Source organism: Larimichthys crocea, chromosome XVII (genome assembly GCF_000972845.2).
Source record: "Larimichthys crocea isolate SSNF chromosome XVII, L_crocea_2.0, whole genome shotgun sequence".
In the NCBI taxonomy this organism is placed as follows: domain Eukaryota; kingdom Metazoa; phylum Chordata; class Actinopteri; family Sciaenidae; genus Larimichthys; species Larimichthys crocea.
Window position 1 is genome coordinate 17,459,624 of NC_040027.1, and position 8,513 is coordinate 17,468,136.

Consider the following 8,513-nt stretch of genomic DNA (forward strand, 5'->3'; position numbering starts at 1 on the left):
TGATTACCGTCTCCATAGCCAGCCATAAATAATGAGATTTAGCTCAATTAGGATCCTCTTGAGGTGTAAAACAAGTGGAGAGGCTACAGTTAGCCTCCAGTAATCCACACAGCTCCTGCTTGGCCTACTAGCGGATTACAACCCCCGGGTCACTGTTTATCCTTTACGTAAACTAGCTGCTGTACACAGTGCTTGGGCTACAGAGCAGAGCAGACACCTCCTGGCCCGATAGCATCTGATCTCTCAGCTACTTGACGAACAACAGGACACTCTCGCTTCCACCTACCCCCAGCAGCAGTACCATCACCACCAATGCTCCATCCATCTTCCAGCTCTTACTCTGGATCTCTATCTCTACTGCTCAGACATGGGGACTGGAAGGGCAATTCAATCTCGGTCATATCTGCTGAGAAATGGTGATGCTGCTGCCGCCTTATAAGGTGGGTGGTGGGCCACGGGCCACATGTGTGTAACACCACACAAGGAAGCCCCACACATAAAAAGAGACCTTTAAAATCCCAATCTACTGTGAAAAGACAATTCATACACTGATTTCATTTATATACGAGCACATGTTTTAGATTTCTGATGTGATATTTACCAGTGCACCCCCTGTTTGTGAACTCTTCTCAAACCTTTTGGATTTCAGTCAAGATCCTGTTCAAAAATTCAGAATTAGTGGGAGTGATACTGAAGAAGATTTACATTTACTGTGCACTTCCAAACAATATATGGTTCATCAAGGTTTTAACTGGATGCCATCCCAAATATGACAACATACTGCACCTAGCCCATATTTGAGCTGCTGCTGATTGGTCCAACGCTCAACTGGGAGGTGAGATATTTGATGGTATAATTGTCCAGGCTGACCTGTCCTGTTTTCTGCAGATTGGTGTAGCCTCTCTACGAAGTTAAAAGTCAATCGTCATAGGGAACTTAAGGTAATCAGCCTATATACTGACTGATTATTTACACATGTGGTCCAGCAGTGCACTAAGTTCAACTCAAGCCAAGGTTTGAAGCCAACTTGAAATCAACATTGTTTTGTTCACTGGCAGAAGATGAGCACATTTCACAAGTCAGCTAAGCACACCAGGATAAGCAACTGTACTCTGTGTGCAGTACAGAAAATCCATGTATTCAGGCAAGGAAGGTACTGCAATAAACAAGAGTATCAGATGACTTACAAAGATGCCACAATGATGACGAAACTGCAAAGACAGTGTTAACATTTTAAAGACGATCTACGCTGAATATTCATGCAGTTCCACGAGTTTCCGATCAGATCAATGTGTGTCTTTCTGAATGATTGACAGCTGCAAGCCTTTGCAGGTAAAAAAAAAAAAGTTGCAAACTTCACCTCAGAGGTTTGAGCACACCTCAACTAATATGTGACAAAAACTGTAGTTTTGTAGGGGCAGACTGGAATGTCTCCCAGAAAGGTATGGTCTGTCTGTCTGTTGGTCTTTTGGGTTTCCATTTTATGGCGTGTTGGTGAGGCCGACACAGATATGGTTTCACTCCCCTTGGCAGAGCCAGGCCCCGCTGCTGACAGCAGGTTTTATTTGATGTGGACGTCCCGTGTTGGGTTTCAGAGCTGGCTTCAACATATGATCTCCATTATGACCAGAGGAGGAACGCATGCTGGTGGATGACTGGTGACTCTAGGCAGACAGGAGAAGGGGGATGTGGAGCGGAGTGGGGGAGATGGAAGAAGGCCAACAGATGGAGAGTGGCGTGGAGACAAGGAGAAATGTAGAAGTGGAGAGACAAATGGATCAGGTGGACGAGACAAGAGGAGAAGGTGAAACAGAAGAATGGATTAAATAAATAAATTAAAAATAGAAAGATGTGGAGGAATAAGTGAGTGGGGTTTGGTGTAAATACAAAGCAGTTTAACAGCAGCCAGTCTTTGACATATTTACCTACATAATTAAACCTGTGTCACACGATACACTTTTCTTTATTACATGCATTTTGTGCCTCACAAACAGTCAGTGCTGCTGAAAAAATGACTGGATTTTTCAACAGAGAACTTGTTTTTTTATTTTTTTCTCGTGGTCAGTGGTTCAGTTTGACTTCAAGGTCTTATATTTACAACACAACAGATGTTGATGACACTAATGAAATGTATATTTTCTTTTAGATATGCAGATTACAAGTTTACATCTTCCCACATTGACATCATATACCATCTGTTCATTTAATACATAAAAGTCATAGCTATTAATTCTGTTTGCCTTATGAGTATTTTGTATATGTCGTGCACGTTTTTTTTGAAAAATATATGTCAACCTATGCACCACTCCGCTTCAGCTTATTTTACTCTGTTACTGAATTTTTCCCAATTTAATAGTCATTTAGTCCATCAATTTGAAGATGTGAACAACATCCATTCTACTAATAGTGACATATGAGAGCCGTTTATCTTAATTAAAGTAAATGTGTGTTTTCAGTAAAAATTATTCAGTTCAACAATATTCTACGATCATAAATGAGTCATCTTTTTCATTTTCAATACTCCGCTACACAGCTTCACTGATGTGGGATTCGGCAGCACACAGTCAGTCTCTATAGCACTGGTCTTCACATTTTATAAAACTTAATCTGTGACGCACACCAGGCCTTTACTGAACTGCAGCACATCACAAGTTTCATGGCAAACTTTATGAACCACTTTCAGCATTGAAAACGAAAAGGATGTATTACATTCCCTCGCATACAGAAATGAAATGAAAACAGCTCCTAGCTCAGGATACAAATTGCTAATCTCATACAGCGTGCATTATGCTTCATGAAACTTAATTATATGTTGGCACAATACTTGGATGTTACTTATCTCTTAGCCTCTAAGCGCATCCCTTAAAAATCTGGAATATATTCATTTAATAGATTCAAGGTGTTAGGTGGAATTTGTTTAAAACTAGAAGAATTCATTACAAAGAAAGTCTTACATAGCACCTGCTGTGAAAGGTCAAACAGATAGGTGACTTAACTACTGCAAACACAGGTTTTGTACAACAAATCTATGAATTCTGTGTAAAGATAGGTCTAATAAGCCAGAGCGCGGAACAATTACTTTAGAAATATACAAAGACTGTTTTCACTGTCGTGCATTTCCGCCAGTGCATCAAATTATTGTCAAACTCCGACTGGGTTGAGTGATAACTGACACAAATGGAGCCGATGATGACGCTAATATAAGCAAAGCAGTATCGTCATCAGTAACGCTGGTAATCAGTTTTGACAATTATGAATCAAACCTCACACGGATGATATGACCTTCAGGGTCCTTAAAATTTCATTCAAATGCAAGGGGGGAAAAAAACAAAAAACAATTTCAAATTATTATGTTGTAATACATTACACTTTGCAAACATGCTGCCATTATCGCAACCACATAGGGACAGCCTTGCATATGTAATTCTTCAATAATGGGTTGCTTATGGTATGTAGCATCACATCTTCTTGTGTTGATAATAACTTGGCCTAACTTTAGCACCAATGTGTTTAATAATTTGATGGAGGAAGGAGGGTGGGGTGGGTGGATGGAAAGGGGGGTTATATTTATTGGATTTAACTGTTTTGGGGGCTCTCTCTCCGTCAAATTGAGCCTGCACACCATTCTATAATTCCTTCTTATCGGCCAGAGGCTTTAGTTATTTACTTTAAAATGGACTAATTTCTTATTCCAGCGGAGGGGGGACCGGCCGCTGACTTGAACAGCTGCTTCATGACCCAAAAAACTGTCAGTCTTTCCCTGGAATAAATTGTGGAATGTTCCATTTGGCGGCGCGGGGGTGTCCGAATCTGGAAGATACCACGAAACCCCTCTAAAATTGCGCTTTTTTTCTGTTCCGACAAAATAAACACACTCGGGTGACGTTTCTAAACACAAGTGGGGTTACTTTTGTGACATTTAGCGATGGGTTCAACCCGGACTGGACACCCTTTTGTGCACCGCTCACCCCCGCCTCTTAGAGCGGAGGTTCGTGTAGGCTCATAGTAGAATCAATTCACAGAGAGGGCAGCTTGAAACCGGCCGCTCATGCCAGTGCGCCTAGTTTGGAGAGAGTGGCGTGTCGGGCAGCTTGGAGTTTAATAGTCCGGGTAGCATCCGTGCTGTATGTACATGTCTGTCTCCCCATGTGTACGTGCATGGCTGTTACGGCTGTAAAAAAAAAAAAAAAAAAAAAGACCGAGAGAGACTATAGAGGAGAGAAGCAAAGGGAGAAAGATGTGCTCGGAATTTTGATCTGACATGTTGTTAAAGCTCTTGATTGAATCTTTGTTTTAGGCGCTGCGGAGGTTTATGACACATGTCGTGGTGAAATAAAGTTCTGGTGGATGTTTCCCCTCTATCTCTGTCTATCTATGTATGTGTGTGTGTGTGTGTGTGTTAAACAAAGCGACACAGAGATGGAGAGTGTGTGAGCCTCCTCTTCCCTCTCTTTTATATATATATATATAAATATATAAAAACCCTCCACCAAACTTCTCAGCAGATCTGACACAGAATCACATTCATTTTGACACTTGTCACACACAGTTGCCATGACTCAGATGGCTGCAAAGTTGACAGGTTTCGTGGCTGTGATTTTTGTCCATGTGCACAAAGAAACATTCAAAAGATTTCAATTAAAAAGATTTGTCAGATTAACTCAATAATCCCAGGAAAAAGCATGGGCCTAATATGTGTCAAATAAACTCCCAGTTTATTGCCTCACACACAGCTTTGTCAAACTTCTCCTCACCGGGTCACTTTCTTGCACAGTGTATACATAAGAGTGCATTACAGGTTTTAATCTGTGAGATTAATTATTCACAAATAAACACTACAATAGACTGTGATGAACTCTCTGTCTCCTTCTCTTAACTGTCTCTGACTGTCGCTCCTCTCTCATTATTCTGTTCATTTCCACAGTCACTTACACACACACACACATCTACACATGCTGCTCTGTGTGTGTTTGCCTGTTTAGGTGTGTGTATATATGTGTATGTGTGTGTGTGTGTGTCAGTGGTGGTGGCTTGTTTAATGCACTGCAGGTTGGCTCCTGCAGCAGGTCTGGCCAGATAAGAGCAGCACACAGCTTTCTGCTGGGAGGGAGGGAAAGAGAGAGAGAGAGAGAGGAACATTGCCTCTTCACTCACATAAACCATTAAATTGTAATAATGGGGCCACCAGCACTCAAACCTGGATCCATAGCGCCCCCTGTGGGTTATTAGTTGAGTAGCATAGGAGGGTGGGGTGGGGAGGGGGAGTTCTTGTTTGCTGGTTGTGCTGTGTTTGTGCACCCCACTGCTGAATGAGGCACTCATGGCAATTATTTGTGGGGTTGATTAGCTAAAAGATGCAACAAACTGTTTTTGTTTTGTAGTGCAGCATGCAAAGATGAAAAAATCAACGTGGAGGAAAGAGAAAGGAAGGAGGGGGAAATAAGGAGGAACCTGACGTTTGTAGGCTGATTTTGATTTTAAAATGGTCATCGTTTTAAAAAAATAAACATATCAGCTAATCAAACATTGGTAATGAGGAGTGGGGTTGTGTTTGGACTAATTCAACAATATTATTATATGAAATTATGGTTGAAGCCCTGTTTGGAGCACATACCAAAGGATTTCTTCCAGTTAATGTCAGTGGGTGTGCCAGTGTATATGTATTAAACCCAGATTTTTTTCTAGTACAGACAAGAGTTCTCATCAGGTCATAAACGTCAGCTCGAGTGACGTGTTTGTGTGTGTTGTCCCAAGAGTGAAGCTGCAAGGACCATAAAATCTCAGTTTGTCTTTCCCTGCGTCAACAGAGAAAGTCTGATCGTGGGAGACGGAGACAGAGTGAGACAGCAGGATCTATTTGCATTAAATGAGTCAACGTGTCAGTGTGAAAAGCACAATCAGTCCCTACTCTTTTTCATTTTTAGTTCCTCCTCCACCACGTCTACACATCAAACATGGGGTCTATTTGTAGAGATGCAAACTCACAAGACCTTCTCTATCTTCCACTCTCTCTCTCTTCAGTTGGTTATCAATGGGAGCCCAGCTGCTGCCAAACTCATTCACGGCAACACAGAGCGAAGGCCAGGCCGGTCAAGTTACTGAAGTGGCACTACAGTAGGCAATTTTTCTCTCTTTACCTAAAGTGTCTGAATGTATGGCAGACAAATCAGAGGCAGCCTGTGAAGCCTCCTGTGTGGTGGGTGAAAAGGGAGTCAGACTGACACCCTCTGCCCACTCGGGCTTGCTCTAAAATAAAGTTTTTTCTCAATCGTGAAACCCTGAACTTCCTCATGTGTCGTCACACGTCGACACACACACACACACATACACACTCCAGTGTTAAAAGAGAGTTTCAGTGCCGTCTTCCCAGTATGTGTGGTGACCAATTTTAAAGTTTTTTCCCCTGCCAAAACATCACAGGGTAATGTAATGTAGCACCCGCTTGTAGAGAAGCTTCTTCTTCTTTGATTATGTGTCACAGCTGACAACAAGGAGGCATGTTTTGTTATTTCCTTCTGTCTGTCTGTCTTTCACAGAGCCAACCAGCATGTTATGCTAATTGGACACATGCACTGGAAGCTCTGGTGTGTTGCCCCCGTCGTGTGGTGTTTGATTATGTATTCATTGTATCTGGTCTGTTTTTTTTTACACCGAGAGAGAAGCCAAAGCAAATCTGTTTTGTTTTTTTTGTGAATCTTGTTTTAGAAGAAGTCTCTTGAAATGGAGGACAATCTATGGTGGTGCCAGGTTGTATTGCAGATAAATCTGTGAGCAACAGTCACAAATACATATAAGATATTATGTAAACTAAGTGGTTGTTTAAATGTAGATGCTTTTTGGTTTCCGGCTATTCGATTTGAGCCAAAGTGCTTGTGCTAAATCTCAGATTTCTCTAAGTTTTCTCCAAGAACTTTATAAACATTACATGTTTTTGTCTCCTGCAGGTGAAAGCAGGCAGGTGCTTCATTTATTCTCTCAGCAGTCGTCCCAGCAGCAAAAATCTGCCTTCACTTGATGCTGCAGCTCTCATCTGTCATGTTTTTTTGTGACCATTTTTCATCCCTTCAGTAACAAACTTTCAGCTTAATGTATTTTTGTCGGGTAAATGTCACCCATTATTTTTCCTCGACTGTTATGCCCTCCTCAGCTCTTTCACTAAGTAGTTCTGTAAGTATGGAGAAGACGGCACATTTAGAAATAAACAGCAAGCCGAACAGCTGCACAACCGTCGTCTGTGGCTGTAGGGCCTGCTCTCGCTGACGTTAAGTTATGTCAGAAACAAAATAAAATCACTCCTCTATGATGCATAAACAAACATTTATCATATATATATTATCTTTTATCATTTACAGTCAGGAGAACTCAAAACAAAGCTTTAACATTTTACAAATAGCAGATGCATCAGTGCCTAAAATAAATTAACCATCCTGGTTTAACAAATACTAAAACTATGCTGCCATCAAGTGGACAGAAACATGTATTACACACTAAAGATTTGTTGTTGGGACTTTTTTTTAATCACCAGTGCTAAATGTTGTAATGAATGACCTACATTATATGGATATCAGTCTGGCCTGGGGCTGTTTTTCATGGTTTGTACGAGACAAAGCTCCAAAGAACGCAAATCTTTACACTACAGCATCCAGTGATGTTACAGACAATAATATGTTTTTAACTTTATTAATCAGAATTTTAAGAAATGTTGATTCCTTTTTCTACACGACAGGGACCCTGTGCATAAAGCAAGGTCCATTAGGAGATCTTTTTTCTCAGTTTGTTGTGAGAGAACATGACTGGCCTGCACAATTCCCTGACCTCAACCCCAACAAACACCTTCGGGATTAAAATTAAAATGCTGACTGTGAGCTTTATCCCTCAACATGCTGTGGAAAGCCTTTCCCAGAACAGTGCAGGCTGGTATACAAGCTGCTGTTATAACAAATATTCCACATACCTGGGTGTTCACCTAATGAACTGGACACGGACGTCCTGTACAAAAAGTCAAAGTCATCTCCAGTTGCTGAGGAGACTGAGGTATATCATGCGAACCATCTGTCTTTTTTATTCATTGTCTATATATTATATTATGCATAAATAAAAACACTTGACTCTCTAGTTTATTTACAATGAAAACACTTTATTTCATCATGTTGTAAGTATCATTTCATTGAAAATAAACAGACCAGTAAAAAGAAAACAATACAGTTTGAAATGTGTATCATATTCCTTGTGATACACCTTCAGTTTGAACCAGCACAGATATCGACTGAATGGCTTTTTAATTAAAGAGTCCTTCCTGTAAGTCATATTGAGGATATTGTCATTCATCATTACACATTCTATTCAATGTTTACAGTAAATAGTAACACAAAAAATCACAAGTCTACAGCAGAGGCTTGCCATAACTGGCATGGCGGGCAGGTTAAGATAAACTATCGAAGCGTCACTTGCATGCACGGTTTATTGTCTACATAGCCTGGATGAAAAGAGAGCGTTACAGGACATCAAAAGCA